Raw genomic sequence first — 19274 nt, 5'->3', positions numbered from 1 at the left:
GAACGAGCGCTCTGTGCTATGAGAAATGACATCACCCCAGGCCTTGGGTCATTAATAAGCTACAACAATATGTGCGGGCATGTGCTGAGCACCAACTGTATACTCAGCCCAGGCCCAGTACCACCATGTGCCCAGCCCTTTGACCAGCGAGACGATGGCTCTCCAAAGCATTACCGTCAGGCCCCATCCTGCTTCTACACCAGCCTCCGAGGCCCCAGACTTCCCACTCCACAGAGGAGACGTGGGAGGGGGTGGACTGGGGCCCCTGGGAGGACAGCACAGGTCCTGATGCAGGGCTGGAAGGCAGGGAGCATCTTCACTGGGACCTTTGGCTCCGCCCTGCAGGAAGAAGGCAGGCTCTCTGCTCCAGGATCTCACTTGTTAGTTTAGGTACTCAATGAGAAAACAAACCTCAGGGCGAAAACAAACATTAGGACAGCACTGGTCTCCCTGAGCTACCACTTTACCATGGAATATTATATAGGCAATAAAAATCATGTTTACTGGGCTTCCCTGGTGGCACAGTGGTTAAGAATCCACCTGCCAATGCAGGCGACACGGGTTCGAGCCCTGGTCTGGGAAGATCCCACATCATGCGGAGCAGCTAAGCCCGTGCGCCACAACTACCGAGCCTGTGCGCCTAGAGCCCGTGAGCCACAACTACCGAGCCTGTGCGCCTAGAGCCCGTGAGCCACAACTACCGAGCCTGTGCGCCTAGAGCCCGTGAGCCACAACTACCGAGCCTGTGCGCCTAGAGCCCGTGAGCCACAACTACCGAGCCTGTGCGCCTAGAGCCCGTGAGCCACAACTACCGAGCCTGTGCGCCTAGAGCCCGTGAGCCACAACTACCGAGCCTGTGCGCCTAGAGCCCGTGAGCCACAACTACCGAGCCTGTGCGCCTAGAGCCCGTGAGCCACAACTACCGAGCCTGTGCGCCTAGAGCCCGTGAGCCACAACTACCGAGCCTGTGCGCCTAGAGCCCGTGAGCCACAACTACCGAGCCTGTGCGCCTAGAGCCCGTGAGCCACAACTACCGAGCCTGTGCGCCTAGAGCCCGTGAGCCACAACTACTGAGCCTGTGCGCCTAGAGCCCGTGAGCCACAACTACTGAGCCTGTGTGCCTAGAGCCCGTGCTCCGCAACAAGGGAAGCCACCGCAATGAGAAGCCCGTGCACAGCAAAGAAGAGTAACCCCCGCTCACCGCAACTAGAGAAAAACCTGCACGCAGCAACGAAGACCCAATGCAGCCAAAAGTAAAATAAATTAAAAAAAAAAAGTCTTTGGAGATTACGACTCGTTTAAAGAAAAAAATCATGTTTACTAAGAATTCCTGATGAGGTGGCAAAATGCTTACGCTATAATGTTAAACGAGAAGAGAAGGACATCAAATGACACGCATATAAACTTATCATGTAAAATGGTATGTGCAGAAAGGAAAAATCCCAAAATATTGGCAGGAATGTCATTCTTGGGTGAAGGGATTAAGGGAAACTTTTATTCTTTTTGTCTATACTTCTCTGTATTTGCCTAATTTTCTACTGTGGCCATTACCATTATTTATAACATTATAATATTTATAATAAGCAAAAAAAAAAAAAAAAAAATCCCCAAAACACATTGGAGGGCCTGGTACTGGGATAACTGGGTTGTGAGGGGGTGAGAGTCTCAAGAGAGATGGTTCCGGGAGCAGTGACCACAGCTTGCAGGAGTGTAGCCAGAGCCCAGCCAGGTTTGGGGACAGTCACAGAAGGGCAAAGGAGCCTCCAGGGTCATCTGCAGGCCTCTCTCAGGTGAGGCCACTGTGCTCTTGCCTCCTATTGGAAGCTAAGTCAGTGACCCAGCTGGTGGGGGGCAGCACCCCTTTCTGGGCATCTCTGAGCAGCGGGACTCTCCTTACCAGGCTGGCTGAAGAGTACTGGCAGGTGGGAAGGGGTTTGGACTTACTGGGGCTTTGATGCCTTACGCAGATGACAAACAGTGCCTGCATCAGGGCCTGCTGGGAGAAGCGGGAGCGCATCCTATTAGCACCATAAGCGGCGCTGAGCTAATTGCATTAGGCTGTACTTTATCTCCGGCCTGCATTTCAGATGCTTCACTTCTGTGAACAGTGCAGGAAACAAAGGAAAAGAGTGAATCTCCTGAGGAAAGAACAATTCTGCGGACAAGCTTCCTTATCAGAGGCCTCTGCCCCACTTCTGTCTGTGGGACAGATGAGACAGGGTAGGCGGGGAGGTTGGGGATCTAGCCACACTCACCAATAGTCTTAGGGAACTTAGGAAACAGAAGCGTGGCTTGTACAGCGTTCTCTAAACAGACAGCCTTCCAGGGTGCCCTGCCTGCAGCCCCCTCTGTATTCCCAGGCTTTTGGGGAGCTGGTGGGTCAGAGGTGCAGAGGTTGCTTTTCCCACAATAAGAGGCATCCGGGGGGAAAGAAGCCAGTGTGATGTCCCATTCGGGGCCCTGTTTTGGGGTGAAGTTTGAATGGGGAGACCCCGGTCTCCTTACCCCTTCTGCCAGTAGGGGGTGCTGCAGGCCCCTCTCTGCAGCCTGGAATTCCCGGAGGCCTCCTAGGCCAGAGGCAGGTTTGGTTTTCCGGGTCCTCCTGCAGTTGCCCTTTGTCCTGGCTGAATCAGCACCCAGGCCTGGTAACCTGACAGGGTGGGGAAGGGCTCCGGGAACTTGGAGGCCCTGGGCCTGGTCCTTAGAGCAGCCGCTGCCGCCAGAAGGGGTGGTCGGGGTCTCCTGCTTGAGAGCAGGTAATCGGACTCTAAAACTTCAGGCGTTCGGGGTTTTGCCCTAAAATTGGGGGAGTTTCTGAACTTGAAAAACTGCACACTTTTCCTCAGGCCCTTGATTCTAAAACACTCCTGCCAGCTTGCTCACTTGCGCCTTTGCTGGTCAGGGGGTTTGCTCTTCAGTAAACTGGGCCCCCTGGGCTGGGGACGGGCAGTCACTGAGACTCAGCCCTGCCCTCGAGGGGCTGCTCCCAGCTATGAGTCACACTCCAGAAGGAAGCTGGGGGTGCAGGGGGTCCAGGGGGTACTGGGGCGGGCCCAGGGCTCCGGGGTGATTGAGCTGTGGCTACAACAGGCCTGCTGTCTGCCTGTGTCTTTCATGAGTATGACAAGCGAGTTCTTATGTACAAGAAAGAGGTTCTGCTGTGAGAAGGAAAGCAGCCTATTTTTTTTTTTTTCTTTAGGAAAGGTAAATAAGGACACTCATTCTATTTGGCACTAGCAACTTCTGAAGCTATGAGCAACTTGCGGTTCAGGACTTTTTTTTCATTTTATTGAAAAAAAGAAGTGAACATTCCTTCCTTCACTCCCTCCAGAAAAAACATGGACACGGGTTGCGCGCTTCGCCAAGGCGCCTGGATGCCCAGGTGGTGAGGAATGTTGCAGCTGGTGACGTGAGTCAGCTAGGCCTGACCAGAGCCCTGTCCTGCAAACGGGTTCCAGGCCCAAGGTAAACTCGAGGTTCCCAGGTTCTGGAGGCTTCTAGGGGACCGTGTGTGGGTTTGCGCCTCCAGCTTCGAACTTGGCTCCTACTAAGACTTTCCGCCTTGGTTCAGAGTCCCCAGAGGTCCACAATTCCACCAAAGGCTCTCCAGGCCACCCCCCTTTCAGGGGGCTGCCAACTCAAGAATGTACAGACACCAACCAGGAGGACAGCCTGGGCCGGCGGGGAGGAGCCTCCCCTCGCCCCTCCCACTGCCCTCACAGAGGACATCACCGAAGCCACGAAGACATCTGGCCTTTCCCCAGTGTTCCTGGCCTTGCTTCTGCTCCAGTGACATGATGGCGCTCGGCACAGAGAGGCAGCCGAAGAGAGCCCTCTTCCTGCCCGGCGCCTCCGAGTGGCCCTATCTGCCCATCATCGGCCCAAGCAGGCTTCTCTCTGCTTCCCTTTAATGAGATGCTAATGGGATGCATCAGCAGCAGCTTTTAAACCCCAAGCTCTTGTACATTTTCAAAGGTCACATTTTTATGGCGGCTGACAGCATCCTGCTTCTTTCAACGGCTGAAGAACACTAAGGACCCCGATCCTTTATGGATGAAGCTCTCTGTGAGGGGCGCCATGGGCTGAAGCGCCTGCTGGTCGGGGGGCTGGGAAGCTCCACCTGCGACAAGCCCCCGAGGCCCCTGGGTTGTGCTCTATCAGCGTGGGGAGAGCCAGTTACACGTCGCCTACAGAGCGGCACTGGGGACCCTGCTCCACTTAGGGGTTGGCGTGCGGGGCCGCAGACGGTGCACGGTGCGAAGATGCCTGTGCACCCGTGGAGCTGTGACAGCCCGGAAGGGCCGCTTTTGCTAATTTGTCCATCCAAAGGGAGCCCTTTTTTCTACTTTGCACAAGGGTGCCGTATAGACCAGCAGCATCCCAGGTGGTCAGGGAAATTTGAAAGATGATGGGATGGGACTCCCCGGGGCCTTGCCACGCCTCGCTTGTTCTCACCCCTCGCCCTGCACACATGAGGATCACAGCCTCGGAACACTGCCTTTCAGGGCCGGTACTGACCTGTACTGGTGGGTGGGCTCCATGATGGCAGGGACCCGCATGGCAGGACCTGACCCAGCTCCTGCCGGCCTGGTGTAGGTGCCCAGGGAAGGCAAGGTCTCTGAGTTACAGTGTTGGCCAACAGTAGGAGTGTTCATCACTGTTGGTTCACGAGTGCATGAATGCATGGCCTACACTTCAGGAGAGGGAATGATGGGAGTAACAGAACAGAGATGTGGAATCGCGTAGTGCATCTGGGAAGCCTGATACAATGTGTTCCTCTCACTGGGGAGATGACGTTTCCAGACCGTGGAGGCCTCGTGTGCCGGGACCCCCAACATCATTGCCCTGAATGCTGCTGGAGGCTGCCTGGAGGCCTAATGCCCCAATCCGCTGACCCCTCGCCCAGTGCCTGAGCATAATCGGAGATGGGGGATGCTGAGGTTGACTCCTGCCTCGATGGGGCTGGTGGAAAAACCAGAACTCAACTTCTTCCACTGTTCACCCAAGGACGTCAGAAGAGAGTGAATCAATGGAGCCTGGAAGTTAGGGAGAGCTGACATTGGACCACAAAAGCTGGGCAGGGTTCAACAAGGCAGATGATTCTGGCCAAGGTCGCTACCAAAGGACCCCACAGCAGCTGGTGCATTTGCAGCCTAGATACAATGGACGGAGCCAGGCTCCACTTCCGGGGCTCACGTGGGCCTCTCCCGGGGGAATGACAGTGCCAGCGTCCGAGTCCTTCTCCTGCCCATGAACCTGCCTCCACAGATTGGAACCTGCAAGTCTTGACACTATTGTCACTCATGTGGTGTGACAGTGTTAGCGGGGACTGCCATCTGCTGAGCATTCCTGAGTACAGCTGCCCCATCCCTCACAGCAGTGAGCCCCTTCTCCCAAGGGATCCCAGAGTCCCCCCCCGCCGCCCCCAGCCCTCACCTCGCTTTAATCGATCAGACAATACTCCCATGCTCACTCTGGGCCAGAAGTACCACTGGACACCAAGGCACACCCCACCCGGGTGGGGGTTGGGAAATGGCCTGTGATGAAAAGAGAAGCAGCAGCGAGGACAGTAGTGGGAAGCCCGGAGCTGACTACACTCTGAGCTTCACCTGCAGCCTCATTTTATGTCACCGCTTCCCGTGATCCCCACCTAATTTGGGAAAGACAAGCTTTGGTGAGATATCCCCACAACCCCTGGCCCTGGATTCTGAGAGCCCCTTCTGCCGAGGGACTGCTGGTGTGGCCTGAGCCCTGCAGTGGACCTTTGGAAATGTTTTTCCTGACGGCCTGGCACCTTTTTGTTTGTTTTTTTTTTTTTTTTTGCAGTACGCGGGCCTCTCACTGCTGTGGCCTCTCCCGCTGCGGAGCACAGGCTCCGGACGCGCAGGCTCAGCGGCCATGGCTCACGGGCCCAGCCACTCCGCGGCACGTGGGATCTTCCCGGACCGGGGCACGAACCCGTGTCCCCTGCATCGGCAGGCGGACTCCCAACCACTGCGCCACCAGGGAAGCCCTGCCTGGCACCTTATGAACACCCCCATCTTGCCCCCATCTTGAGGTGGAAGCCAGAATATGTGCTCTGCCAGCTTGCTTCCCTCGCGGCTGGAGCACAGGCATGTGCCCACCTGCTCAGACACACAGGGGTAAGGTTTTGGTCTGGGGGTTGGGCAGTGTGGGGAAGCCAGCAGAGCTCCGAGTCCACGCTCCGCAGAGGCTGGTAGCAGAGGCACACGGATTTGGGAGCACAAGGATGATGCAGGTTCTGGTGTCCTGGGCCCAGCATCAGTGGTGAATGCTCTCATTTCCTTTTTCTTCTTACTCTGAAGCATTCTCAGGGCTCCTCTTGCAGGTTCCCACAGGGCTCCTAGCAGACATGAATGCCCAGGCATCTCTGACCACCAAACCCTGCGTCGCCCTGGGAATCAGCTCCTGGAGGCTGCCAGCTCCAGGACTGAGCATAACTGGGCAGCCTGCTCCCTGAAAAGAGTGGATGTTTCACCTCCTTTTCAGCATCCCTCTTCCTGCAAGGCACTTAGGGGCTTCATGGTGCTCAGGTCCAACTGTGGGGACTGATAGAGGCCAGCTTTTGGTAAACCTATTCAGACTGGGGTGTTGGGAACCTCCCAGGGGCCCTCACACTGCAAAGGTGAAAGCCCAGGAAAGCAATTCTTACTTACAGCAATGGTGTTGTAATGGTGGAAATTCAGGCTGGGAGTAAGGGAGAGAGATTTTGGTGTCTGAGTTTTTTAGATTACAACTCCGGGGTCTATACCCAGATGTCTGGCTTTCTAGGATTTGCAGGTTATCCATGAGAGCATGGCCTCCAAGATCACACAGGTCGAGCATTGACCACCTCTATGGCAGGGGCCCCCTGACTTGTGTGAGTGCACATAAGAAGATTCCGGGGGGCAGGGTGTTAAGAATTCAGGCTTCAGGACCCCACCTTCAGAGCTTCTGATTCAGTAGGTCTGGGGGGGACCCCAAAATGTGGCTCCTTAACAGGCCTACTAGGTGATGCAGTCTATGGACCTCACTCTGGTGGAGGTAAGGACAGTCTTGACATTCAAGTTCTCAGACCACTGTGCCCCAGTGTGGGGAGCCTAGGGGCTGAGGCTGCTGGGCAGGTCCCAATCGGGACACACTTTTTGGTCCTGCTCATGTGGCTCATGGGAGCCAGACAGGTGACACCGTCTTCATGGACTCCTGTTCCCAGCGTAGGTTCTAGGGGTCAGTAAAACGTGTTGACAGACACCAAAGCTGTAAGTCTGTGACCTCTGGGAAGAGCAAATGACATTTATGGGTCTCTCAGTTCTCATTTCATGATTGCTACTGAACTACAAACAAGAAAATAATTGCAGTTAAATCCCCACTTGGGGCCGGAGGAGGCTCTCCTGAGCCCCTCTGCCCTCATTAAACAGGCTGCCCTCTCTGGCCCCCTGAACCCAGGCCGCGCCCCCAGCACCCCCTTCGGAGCAGCGCCATAATGCGCTCTGGAGCCCAATGAAATTTCTAATAATACTAACCAATGATGTGTTAAATTGAGACACTTCTGGCTTGCATTCTGGAAACTGCACGATGGTTTAAAGGACCAGTGCTTACCTTTCTCTTTCAATTTGCTGCTAAATTACTGCTTTCGGAGCAACTTACAGAAAAGTAATTCTTTGTTTAAATTTTAATTTCAAACTTGTCATTTTAAATATATATTCAGATTCCAATCATATTATGGAATATGATGATGTCTCTGGAGGGCAAGTGTTCCTGCCAGGAGCTGGGTGGGGGCAGAGGATGTGATGGGAGGAGGGGTAAGGGAGCAGAGAAAGCAGGTCTCCAGGGGGCAGTGTGGCGAGGGCCACCATGTGCTGGGGTGGGAGACAGCACTGCAGAGGCCAGTGGTCAGCCTCTAACCTGGCCCTGCGATTCCAGGCAAATACTTGAAGTTGAAACCACCAAGCACTTCCTGTGCCTCTTTCTCTTACTGAATCACCACGAGGACCCAGCAAAGCCCAGCCATAAATGGATTCAGGCACAGATGAGGTGGGGCTGCCCAGCTTGCCCCCATCCTAATGGCTCACGTTTATTGAGCGCCCTCTACATGCCAGGCATGGGCAGGATGGGATTTCTTTCCCTCTCACCTTCATTTTACAGGCGAGAGTAAGAAGGCCCAGAGAACTTCAATGACAGCTAGAGCCTGCCAGGCTTGGGGTGCTAACCGAGGCCTGTTCTATCCTAAGACCCTCAGAAATGCTCTGTGATGGCTGGAATGTTCCCAGGCCCCCCCACCCCCACCCCATCGTGGTTGGCAACTCCATAAATGGGCGTAGTCCTATCAAGCCCCTGCCCACACTACCCTTTTGGGGTTACACTTAGAATCCCTGGTCACAGGAGTACCAGCCACGGCCTCTCCTCCTCCCACCGTGTCCAGCCCAAGTGGGCCTCCTGCTCTGACCCCGACAGCACGCTGGGGTTGGGGAGCCAGAGCCACTGGTCCTTCCATCATCTCTCCCACTCCCTTAGACCCCCAGACTCTAACCCACCACTGACATGTTCCACCAACCCCTGCCAGTGAGGTCTTGGCCCTCTCCAATGGGGCCAGTTCTTCAGTCTCAGACCAGGGCAGCACAGACTGACATCTCCACCCTTCTCCAAAGCCAGCAATGCACTCCCACCCTTCACGTCCCCTCTCCCTCCCTCTCATCAGCCCCTCCCCCTTGGCTTTCCATCACGGGCACTGAAAAATCCTTGTTCGACCACTTTACCTGCCATTCCAGCATCCATCTACCTTCCCTGTCCCCCCTCCACCTTTTGCGGTCACCCCCTCCATGGGATTCAGAACACCTGGTACCCACTCCTGTTACCCCTCAGCTTTCACTGTTTAACTCTTCCCACCCCTGCTCTTCAGTGAAACCACCCCCTTTAAATGGACAGTCATCTCCTATTGCCAAACCCAGTAGCATTTCCCCAGGCTCTCATCCCTGACACCAGCTTCCTCCTCCTTCCTGCTTGAAACTCTTCCCTTCAGTTTCTGTACCAATGCTTTTTCTGGTTGTTGTGTTGTTCACTGGCCTCTTCTCTTGCTGGTTCTCCAGCATGGATATGCTCCAGGGCTCACGCCAGTGTCGCTCTGGCTCTGGCCTCTTCTCTCAGGTCCATCTGGGCCCTATCTTCTTTAAAAATTATTTTTCCGATATGAAACATCTGTGTGGTAGCCATCATCTCTGGTAAAGCCTAGCTTCCTATAGTATTCTGGAAGTATGTTTGCTGTTCCCTGTTCCAACATCAAAGTCTATACCTTGGAAACATTTTTGCGGAAAGATCAGCTCAGATGGCCTCCCTTGCAAATGTAAGGCAACTGCGGCTGGGGCTGGTTTTTGCGCCGTGCTCCCTCGCGTGCCCTGTCCAGGCCCCCAGCCCCTTCCCCCAGACCCCCTCCCAGTGGATGGGCCTCACGGACAAAAGAAATGATAAATCTGGTGGAACCTTACAACTCAAAGCTTTCAACTTTCCTCTAACGACGTTGAACGGAAAACTTCTTAGTCCCATTTCCAAGTAACTTTTCATCCATTACAAAACCCCACAAAATTTTCAAAGGGGCTTTGAAATAAGATCTCCTAGAAAAAAAAAAGCCCATCACAGATGAAAGTCTTTGAAAAGAAAGAGGCCTTCCCTGTGCTTCAGCTCCCCTCTGATATCAGTTTCCCTTTCATTCTGCTGAAAGGTTCAGGGCAGGCCTGGCCCTCAGCAGACGCCTGTGATGTGAGGGAGCCAGTGGCCCAGACAGATGGGTGGGCACGGGGAGGAGAGTGAGGGGCACCTGTTCGCAGCGCTGGGCCAGGCCTTTCATCGCCCCCTTCAATTGGCCCTCACGGCCCCCCTGACAGCTGTGTTCCTTGGAACCTGCCCGGTCTGCTCAGAGGCCCAGCCGCCCTGCTTGTTCCTGCTCAGCTCCACACCGGCGACAGCGCAGCTCCCTCCGGAGCACAGCGACCCATCTTCATTCTTGTCGCCAGAGTGGGCGGGAAGGTAGGTGAGGCAGGGGCGGCCCTGCTCTGATCTGTGATGGACGTTTCCCAGATGCTGGCCCTGCAGGCGATGACTCTGGGGCCACCCCTCGACCTCCCAGCCTCAGAGCCTGTGACCCGCTCGCCCTCCCCGGGGGTTGGCTCCAGACTCACAGACGCACATCACACAGCGGCCACGTCAGGAGCCCCTGTTATCTTCAGATCTGAAATCCTCAGTGAGTCTGGCGAGGAAAAGTCCTCTGCACAGGGCAGCTGAGCTGCGAGCGGGTGCGGGGATACGCGCAGGTCGGTTGCTGACCCGGCCTGGCCCTCAGACGCCTGTACTCTGAGCGCCCGATATTAATTTGGGACCAGGCCTTCCTGGAGTTGGCTCTGAACCACCCGAGGCGGGGGAAGCAGCGGGCTCTCAAGAACGGCTTGGCCAGGGGCTAGCCTGGCCCCTCTGCACCCCAAGGCCCTCCCAGCCCCTCCCCAGAGAGCATTCTAGGACAAACTGTGCTCTCCTTGTATGGAGGACCCACTGGAGCCAGAAAGGACCCCAAGAATGAGCAGTAGCCGACTGTCTGCGGCTCCCCCGGGGTCCTTTCTTCAGCAAACACCTGACACTCCTATTCAAATCCACCGTCCACCTTCTGAGTCGTGGGTCTGGATGGAGCACTCCTTGTTTGTCGTTACAGACAAAGGCTCGCCGGCGAGAGGGAACAGTCCTGACCTCTGAGCGCTCTGCCTTGTGACTCTCTGGGCAGAAGTCGACTGAGAGCTCGACTCTCACGCCTGGTAAGACGGTCCTGACACAGGCATCTTCGGCGACCTCGTTAGCAGCCTAATCAGAGAGAAGATGGTGGCAGGGCCACCTCGAGGCCAGGCAGGACGAAGAAACAAACAACATAGCACAAATGTCGCCACAAGGCGGCTCCTCCGACGGGGTGGCACAGCTGAAGGAGCTATTTTACGGCCAGTCAGTGCCCAGGTGTGCGTCTCAGCACTGGAGCCTAGATTCCGAGGCAGCATAGGACTGGGAGCCCGGGGGGTGGGCCAGCTCTGCAGTGGAATCTTCCAGAACGCTTGAAGAGGCGCTCAGTTGACATCTTCCCGCTGCCGGGGGCTTTCTCTCTGCTGTCTCCTGCCCAGGCTCTCTGTGAGAGCAGTGTGCGTCAGGCAGTGTCCTGAGGGAGGGGTGTGCCCTCTGGCCGTGGTCCGGCTCAGCTACGGTAGTTCAGGACTGAGGCCGTTCAAGTGATTTTTTTTTTTTTTTTTTTTTTAAGGGAAATGGCATCATTCGGTGCTACCCCATCTCTTCAGGCTTCAGAAAGCTTGCTGGGGCAGACAGAGTCTATCTAAGCTCATTGGAGGTCCAGGTGCGAAAGGGAAAGCGGTTAAATCCTTAAGAGGTGGTGGAAGGGTGGGAGAGAGAGGGAAGCAGCCCCTCTTGGCGTAGACAGACAGATAGGCTTCTCCAGGGGCGTGACATGGGAGGAGGAGTGGGCTTCCGGGTGACCAGAGCAGGGTGACGCTCTGGCCCTGCCCTGCAAGAGGATGCGGCAGGCACTGTACCAACCCCTGGGGTCGCTGGGTTGGACCCAGCATGGAGACGGCCTGAGAGGCTTTCTACCTGGGGCTGCTCGCTGTGGATCCTGGGTCCCAGAGAGGGTCCCAGACAAATCCCATCCACGGGCACCCCTTCCCCAGCAGACTACCTGGGCCAATGCTCCCTTCCTGTCACCTCCTTGCAGGGCTGCCTGGATACCACAACTCCATCCATTTGGTGCTGGGGCCCATTGACTCAGATGCATCATTCATTCACTCATTCATTCACCCACACTTACTGAGAAGCTGTCCTGTGGTTGAGACAACGATAGATAGCCTCTGGCTTAGGGGAGTGCACAGGCTATAGGAGAAATCACAATTATAACAGCTAATATCTGTCAAACCTTTAGATGTGCCAGTTTACAACACTCAAGTCCCAAGAGTTCTCTGAGTCCCAGAAGAGTGTGTCCACCTCCATGCTTCACTGTATCAGCTTGGGTTGTCGTAACGAAATACCATAGATTGGGTGACATAACAACAGAAATTCTCACAGTTCTGGAGGCTGGAAGTCCGAGATCAGGGTGCCAGCATGACGAGGTTCTGCTGAGGGCTCTGTTCCTGGCTTGTGGTCGGCCACCTTCTTGCTCTGTCCTCACATGGCAGAGAGAAAGTTCTAGTCTCTTCCTGTTCTTATAAGGACAATAGTCTCATTATGGGGGCCCCCATCCTCATGATTTCATCTAAACCAAATAATCTCCCAAAGGCCCCATCTTTAAAGACCACCTCAGTGGGGGTTAGGAACTCCACCCTATGAATTTGGGGAGAACACAGTTCAGTCCCTTGTACCCACATAGCATGCACGCCATGGATGCTGAGAAAATGCTTGCCTAGTTGAGTTGAGCTCTATCTGCCCGTTGCTCCTCTGCCCCACTCTGTCCACCGGACTCCAGGGGTGCTTAATGGAGGGCCACCCACAGGCCTGACCAGCGTTCGCGTGGTCCTCCCGCCAGCCTGAGCTCTAATTTTCCGGTGGTTTGATTTTTCCTCTCACAACATAATCTCCCTGATCTCTAGTCCTTCCCGAATGCTGTTGAAAGCCTTGTTGTATTTATCTCCGGAGAATCCGCCATGCCCCTATGCAATTTTCCATTGTCATGGTTCATTTTAATTTCCTCTAAGGCTGTTGGCCACTCTCGTGTTCAGAAATAGCTTGTTCCACTTAATAAAAGCGCTTAAATACGCAGACATGAGAAGATTCCTTTGCTCGCCCCTAAACATCACAGTAAGTGGAGTGAGATGCATGCCCTGCCTCGTGCAGTGAGGCATGCCAGGTGGCTTCCCAGGAAGAAGGAGCTCGGAATCAAAGGTACAAGGGCAGAAGCAGGATCCGAAAACTTCTGGTGGAAACCCAGCCAGCCTGGGTGGCCACCCACGGAATCGTCCAGCTGACAGCACAGGGTTTCCTGAAGTGCCTCCCATCTCCATAATGATCAGAGCTCTGGTCCCGCAGGTGGGAGCTGGCACCCACCTCAAACTTGCCTTGTGACCTTGCACAAGTCAATTTATGTCTCCGAGCCCCTACCTCTTCATCTAGAAAACTGGCCTGGTAATCCTCCTTCCAAAGACGGATTTCAGTGAGGAGTAGAAATCTCCCACTTCCAGGGCTTATCACAGAACCTGGGGCAAAGCAGGGGGCTCAGCAATAGCAGCTATTATTGCTATTGGGGGAACCCAAGAATGCAAGAAGGATACCGTGCTCAAGACCTCTGTCTTCCGTATCCATTTTCTCTGGGTTGCTGGAGCCAGAGAACCCCCCCAGGCTATGAATTATCAAGAAAGGACAAAGGAGAGGAAAGCAGGCGGGATTGTGAGTCACACGCCACATCTATCGAAGCCTAGCCATTTGGCCATAAGACCAAAGCCAGGGTATTACAAGCTCTGGTGGCAGCTGGTCTGACTTGCAGGTCAAGGTCTCAGAGCTGGGCTGGGCTTGTAGACCCAGATAGCCAGGGCCAGGGTCCCAGGGCACCTTTCTTTGGCTTAAATAACAGCAATGAGGAACCAAGAGTCTAGGGTGACGGGTGGATGAGAACAGGAAGGGAGAGGCACAGGCACTGACTTAAAATCCCCGATAGAACGGCAGCTGGACGTTCACGTGGGTGCACAAGTGTGCACACACACGCACTTGCCTACCTACACACACGCCTTCCACATTCCCCCACAGACACACTCCCCCACCCCCGCCCCCAAGCCCCAGCCTGCTTGGGCAGCCGGGAGACTCCAGCCCCCCACAGGGCAGGTGATGCTGGCAGACACCCCCGGCCTGCCCCACGGAATCTTTTTTCTCTGCCGGCTCTGAAGCAGAGTCCCCCATGGCCACTTTGAGCTTCCCTCCCAGACACTTTTTCCTAAATCAGTTTCCAATCTGACTCATTTCAGTTTTAAAACAAGAAAACATCAACAAACACGAGGAAGGGAAACAGATGGTAACAATTACAGGAGGGAGAAAACAGCCCGTTCCCTCTACGAGGGGCAGGCAAACAGATTGGTCTCAGACAGTGCATCATCCCCAGGCCACAGCTGGGTAAACCTGGGCGCAGGGCTCCAGGGCCCATCCCCACTGCAGGGCACAGGCCAGCACTGGAGGGGCCGCAAAGGCCTCCAGGCACCACAGAGCAGGCCCACCGGAACCTGGCAACGGCCAGTTCTCCAGGGAGGGAGGGATAGACGTTCCAGCACATTCCAGGCAGCCTCACTACCTCTGACGCCCTGTCTGAGGCCTGAGGTCTGTGTGGGATGGCTTTCTCCCCTGTACACTGGGCCCACTGGGACAGCAGAAGTCTGTCTTACCTTCCAGACTGTGAGCTCCTCAGGGAAGCCTGGGGTTTCTCATGGTTGGGGGTAGTTAGAGCTGGGTGGCCTCGTTCAAATGCAAGTCCTGCCACTTACAAGTGCGGTGAGCTGGGGGCAAGCTAATGGACCTCTCCATGCCCTCCTTTCCTCACCCCTAAAACTGAGGTAAGTCTAAACCTACACCATAGGATTATGAATTAATAAGTGCAAAGGACTTAGACCCACGCCTAGCACGCAAGGGCGTTGTGTGTGGGTGCTGTCTTGTTGGTGTCACCCATGCAGACAGCCGGCTTCTTGTGTGGCACTCAGATAGCATCGGAAAGGCCTGCAGGGCAGAGGGATGAGGGGGCGAGCCTGAAGCCGGGTCCTGAAAGGTGGGGGCTTTCCAGGCAGGGGAAGCCAACACTGCAGTTAGGGCTGAGAGGATCAGCCCACACTGGAGTGCGGTTTGCAAGGCTCTGGGAGCAGATGGCTAGGTCCAGGGTCCTGAGCTGGAGTTCGCCATCCTCCCTCTTCTGGGACCACCATTTGTCCACCCTTTATGGTTCGGGTAGGACGAGGACTCTGCCCTCCAGCAGATCAGACTGGCAGAGAGACAGGCAAGGAAATGGGTCCAACCTGGAGATCAAGTGCTGTGACAGAGGGAGGCACCTACCCCAGCCGTGTGTGTCCAGGAAAGCTGCCTGGAGGAGGGGGTGAGTCCTGAGCCAGAGGAGGAGAGGCGTGTTGGGGGTGAAAGCAGGGGGTGATGTGCTGTTCTGGGCACAGGGAACACGATGCCTTTGGGGTCAGAACATAAGGTCGTCCAGAGTGGGGAGTTTGGATCCCTGTTCTTTCATTTCCGAAGTCCCCCAGGCAAGGATGGAATGTTTCTGAGCCTCAGTTTCTCCACCTGCACAAGGAGAATGATAGAGTCCCCTCCTTCCCAGGCCTGAGGAAGGGTCTGTGTAAGGATGTACAGCGGAAGTGCCCGGTTGACTCCTGGCACAGTGAGGTGCTCACCGCAAGGGGCCACTGTTTTGGCCTTATTTGCACATATAAGCTTGCACGCGGCATAAACATTCCTGAGCGCAGCAGTAATTGCACTCCTCACTCGCGGCTGTGGACTGAATGTGTATGTCCCCCCAGAGTTCAGATCCTAACCCCCACGTGATAGCATTAGGAGGTGGGCCTTTGGGAGGAGATTAGGTCATGAAGGTGGAGCCCTCTTGAGAGGGACCGGTGCCCTTAGAAGACGATGAGAGAGCCTGCTTCTTCCCCGCGCTCTCCGCTGTGTGAGGACACATGGGGCAGTTGGACCCCTGAAGAGGGTCCTCGCCGGAACCCGATGGTGTTGGCATCCTGATCTCAGCCTCCAGAACTGCGAGAAATAAACGTCTGTTGTTTATAAGCCACCCAGGTTGGTATTTCGTGACGGCAGCCTGAGCTAAGGCACACGTGAACCACCCACCGTTCACACACAAGGGTGCAGAGAGACAGCAGCGGGCGCGCACTGACGCCCCGTATCTCCCCCTTTGTCCTGACACGTGCTCCCACCTTCCCCAGCCTGCTGCACTCTGCTGAGCCTCTAGCCCTTGGGGATGTACGGTGGCCGCCCCTATGCCAGGGCCCTGGATACCAACAGCTGCATTTGACCATCACAGCGTGACATCATCCTGAGCTCATTTTGAGTGCTAAGCAGAAGGAGGCTGCGGACGTTTCAGGATGAAGGGGGGAGGGGGGGACTTTACCCCTTCCCGTCCCCTCCCAGGGCCTGTCACTCACAGATGGGCATCAGGCAGCTTGTCTGGGGAGCCGTCCCCACACTCACGGGGGCAGCTTTCTGCTGCACGTTGTTTTGGCGGCGCCTTCTGTTTTAAGATGTATGAGTGCTCCCCTTGTTGTCCTGGGGGCTCAGCATTTCCACATTCTTTCCAGGCTGCCCATTTCCCAGCCTGGAGGAGTCGTTCCCGTCAGCACCGGGGCCCAGCACGCTCCTCTCCTCGCCACTCCTACCCTGGCACTTTGCTGCTTCCTGTCTCCATGCCTTGGCTCAAACCCTCCCCTCTGTGTGTCCAGTGGGCTCCCCTTCATCGAGGCTCACTCCATCTCACCCTCGAAGACTCAGCTTGGGCATCCTCTCCTTGGAGAAGCCTCCGCTGAACAGCCTCCTTCCCCAGCCAGGCCACATGCATCACCTGGGGTCTTCTAACACGCTCTCTACCCCTCCCCCTCACGGGGATGGAGTCCTCATGTGCTCCCGGATTGTAATTCCTATTTGCTCATCTGTTCCCCAATAGACCATGAATTCTTGGAAGTCAAGACTCTGCCTTATCGCCAGGATAGGGTCCAGCACATAGTAGGTCCTCAGTAAAGATCTGAGGGGTCAATGAAGGCTTAATAAGGAAGCTTCTCCATGATGTTTGAGAAGGTGGGGTGGGAATCGTCTGCATTTAATGCAGTTGCTGGCTTCACCAAGGCCCCAGAAATGCTTCCATCTGTCTCTTCCTGGTATGATTCCAGGGCAGAGTGAGTTTCGAGTCCTTCCTAATCAAGCTGTCAATAGGGAGTCCTGACACCAGGCATTGATTTTTCGCCAAAGGGGAGGCAGCTTCCCCTCTGCATTCTGCGTCCCGGCAGTCAGTTCATATTTGTAGATCGTCATCTCTTCCGTCATCGCGGACCATGGCCCACTCCTGGGCCCCTGGGACCAAGTTTTCTAAAATCAGTGTTAGGGTTCCTGTCCCTGGGATGCTTGGATTTCAAGAGGAGCCGCAGCCAAGGCCTGCAGGAGTGGACCCATTTCCCAGATCCGTTTCTCCCATGCCCCAGTCACGTCGAGGCCCCAGACCCCCTTAGTGCACCCACTACCCTCAAAATATCCCACTGGCCCAGGCCGGGGCCGGGCACTTACACTGCAGGAGGAGTGAGCCCCAGCTCTCAGCTCAGCCCTGGAGATGCCCCTAGGTGTGACATATTAGACTCAGAGCCTCACCTGTGGTGAGGACAATCACAGACCCATTATTTTAAAGCATGCCATTCACATTTTCCTTTCCCTTCTAGCCGGGCGTGAGCAGAGGGGCAGTCACTGGGTCTAGGGGGCCAAGGACCAGGGGCTCTGGTTGGAACTGGCCTCCTGCAATAGAGAGGCCAAGGAGCTGCAGCTGCTGCAGGTGTGTCTGAACAGCCTCAGGTCTGGTCCAGGGCCAGTGGGGTAGCAGGCAAGAGGTCAGAGCAGAGACCTGCGAGCACATGGGGTGTGGCCGAGCTACTGCATGTATGTGGCTGTGCAGTGCCCTTCTCTGCCCACTAAGCCATGTGCCTGGGGCAAAGGGTCGCATCCGCCTGGAAGGGTGTCTGGGATGGTTAATTTTATGTGTCAGCCTGGTTGGGCCATGGTGCCCATATATGTGGTCATACATTATGCTGGCTGTTCCCGTGAGGGTGTTTTTAGATGAGATTAACATTTATCATTTTTTCATAGCGTGTCAAGGAAGTAATTAACATGGTATAGTTCATGAGGTAGCAAGTAAATTCTTAACACAGTTGGCCCAGGGTTTCATTTGTTAAGTCTATGTCCTGACCTTATGGCTGTGAAATTCCAAGTTTGTGCTTGAATAGATGACTAAAAGAATAAGAATGAAATGAGCAACAGTATGTACCTTTTAAACTTTTATTCATAAAGCAGAAAACTAAACTAACACCCCCTCCAAAAAAAAAAATCATTTAAATCAGCAGACTTTGAGTAAGCAGATTGTCCCTCTCTAATGTAGGTGGGCCTCTTCCAATCAGCTGAAGGAACAAAAGGGAATTCTGTTCCCTGAACAAAAGGGAATTCTGCCAGCAGACAGACAGCCTTTGGACTTGAACTGCAACATCGACTTTTCCCTGGGTCTCCAGCCTGATGGCCCTCCCTGCAGATTTTGGACTTTTAGCCTCTATAATCTCATGAGCCAGTTCCTTAACATAAATATTCACTATATATATACACAGCCTATTGGTTTCTCTAGAGAACTCTGACTAGTAAAGCACCTTTATCGAAATTACACAAAGGCACCACAAGGACTGGTGGGCACTGTGCGAGGGAGATCTGCCATTTGCACAGGGCACTCACTGCATCTCCAGTGAAGGCCTGGCCACGCCCTGGCCTGAAGGGTCCTCCTGGTGGGAGGGGCCCCTGTGATGTTCTTATAGGGAAGAATCACTGCTGCATCCCAGGCTGTGACTTTCCAAGGCAGGCAGCCCAGCAGGCCTGCCTAAGCTTTCAAAAGATGCAAACCTGGCCATACCACTCCTGCTTCAAAATCCTCAGGGCCCTTCCACTGTCCTCAGGTCAGAGTTTGAGCCGGCCATACAGCTGACGAGTCTTTCCAGGACCAGGCCCCAGTCTGGTCTCCAGCCTCATGCCTCACCATGCTCCTCACACCTCACCATGCTCCTCACACACTCTTGCATCCTCTCTCTTGGTCCCCAGTCTTTCTCTTTCTTGTCTCTCTGGCTTTGCATTTACAGTCCTCCCTGGAGTTCTCTGCCACCACCTCTTTGCTCGCCCAAGTGGAACTTAAACTTCAGCACAGGCATTACCTCCTCCAGGAAGCCTTCCCTGACCACTCTGTGTGCCAGACTGTCTCTTCCTCCAATGAGCTGTGATGGGGCTCAGGACAGTTGACCTTGGGATTCATCACAGAGTATTGCCTGCTTCCTCCTCCGGGCCGTGAGTTCCTTGACGGCCTGAACTGGCATAATAAATGTTTGTTGAATGAATGAATGAGGGTACAAATGAAATAGTTACTTCATAGGGCTGCTCTTGGATTTTTCCCAGTTAGCACGTTTCAGTGGATCACTCAGACTTACTTTTTGCACCATTTTCATGGACGGGATGATGTTATTTGCTGA

General features: G+C 54.8%; 1 protein-coding gene across 1 annotated transcript in view; it reads right to left on the bottom strand.

The window, feature by feature from the left end:
• The window catches only part of KLHL29 (kelch like family member 29), a 309954-nt gene that overhangs the window by 67872 nt on the left and 222808 nt on the right, over positions 1 to 19274 (bottom strand). The window lies entirely within an intron of this gene.

This window comes from Grampus griseus, assembly GCF_964374135.1.
Source record: "Grampus griseus genome assembly, chromosome: 15".
Classification (NCBI taxonomy): domain Eukaryota; kingdom Metazoa; phylum Chordata; class Mammalia; order Artiodactyla; family Delphinidae; genus Grampus; species Grampus griseus.
This window is presented reverse-complemented; position numbering and strand designations above follow the sequence as displayed.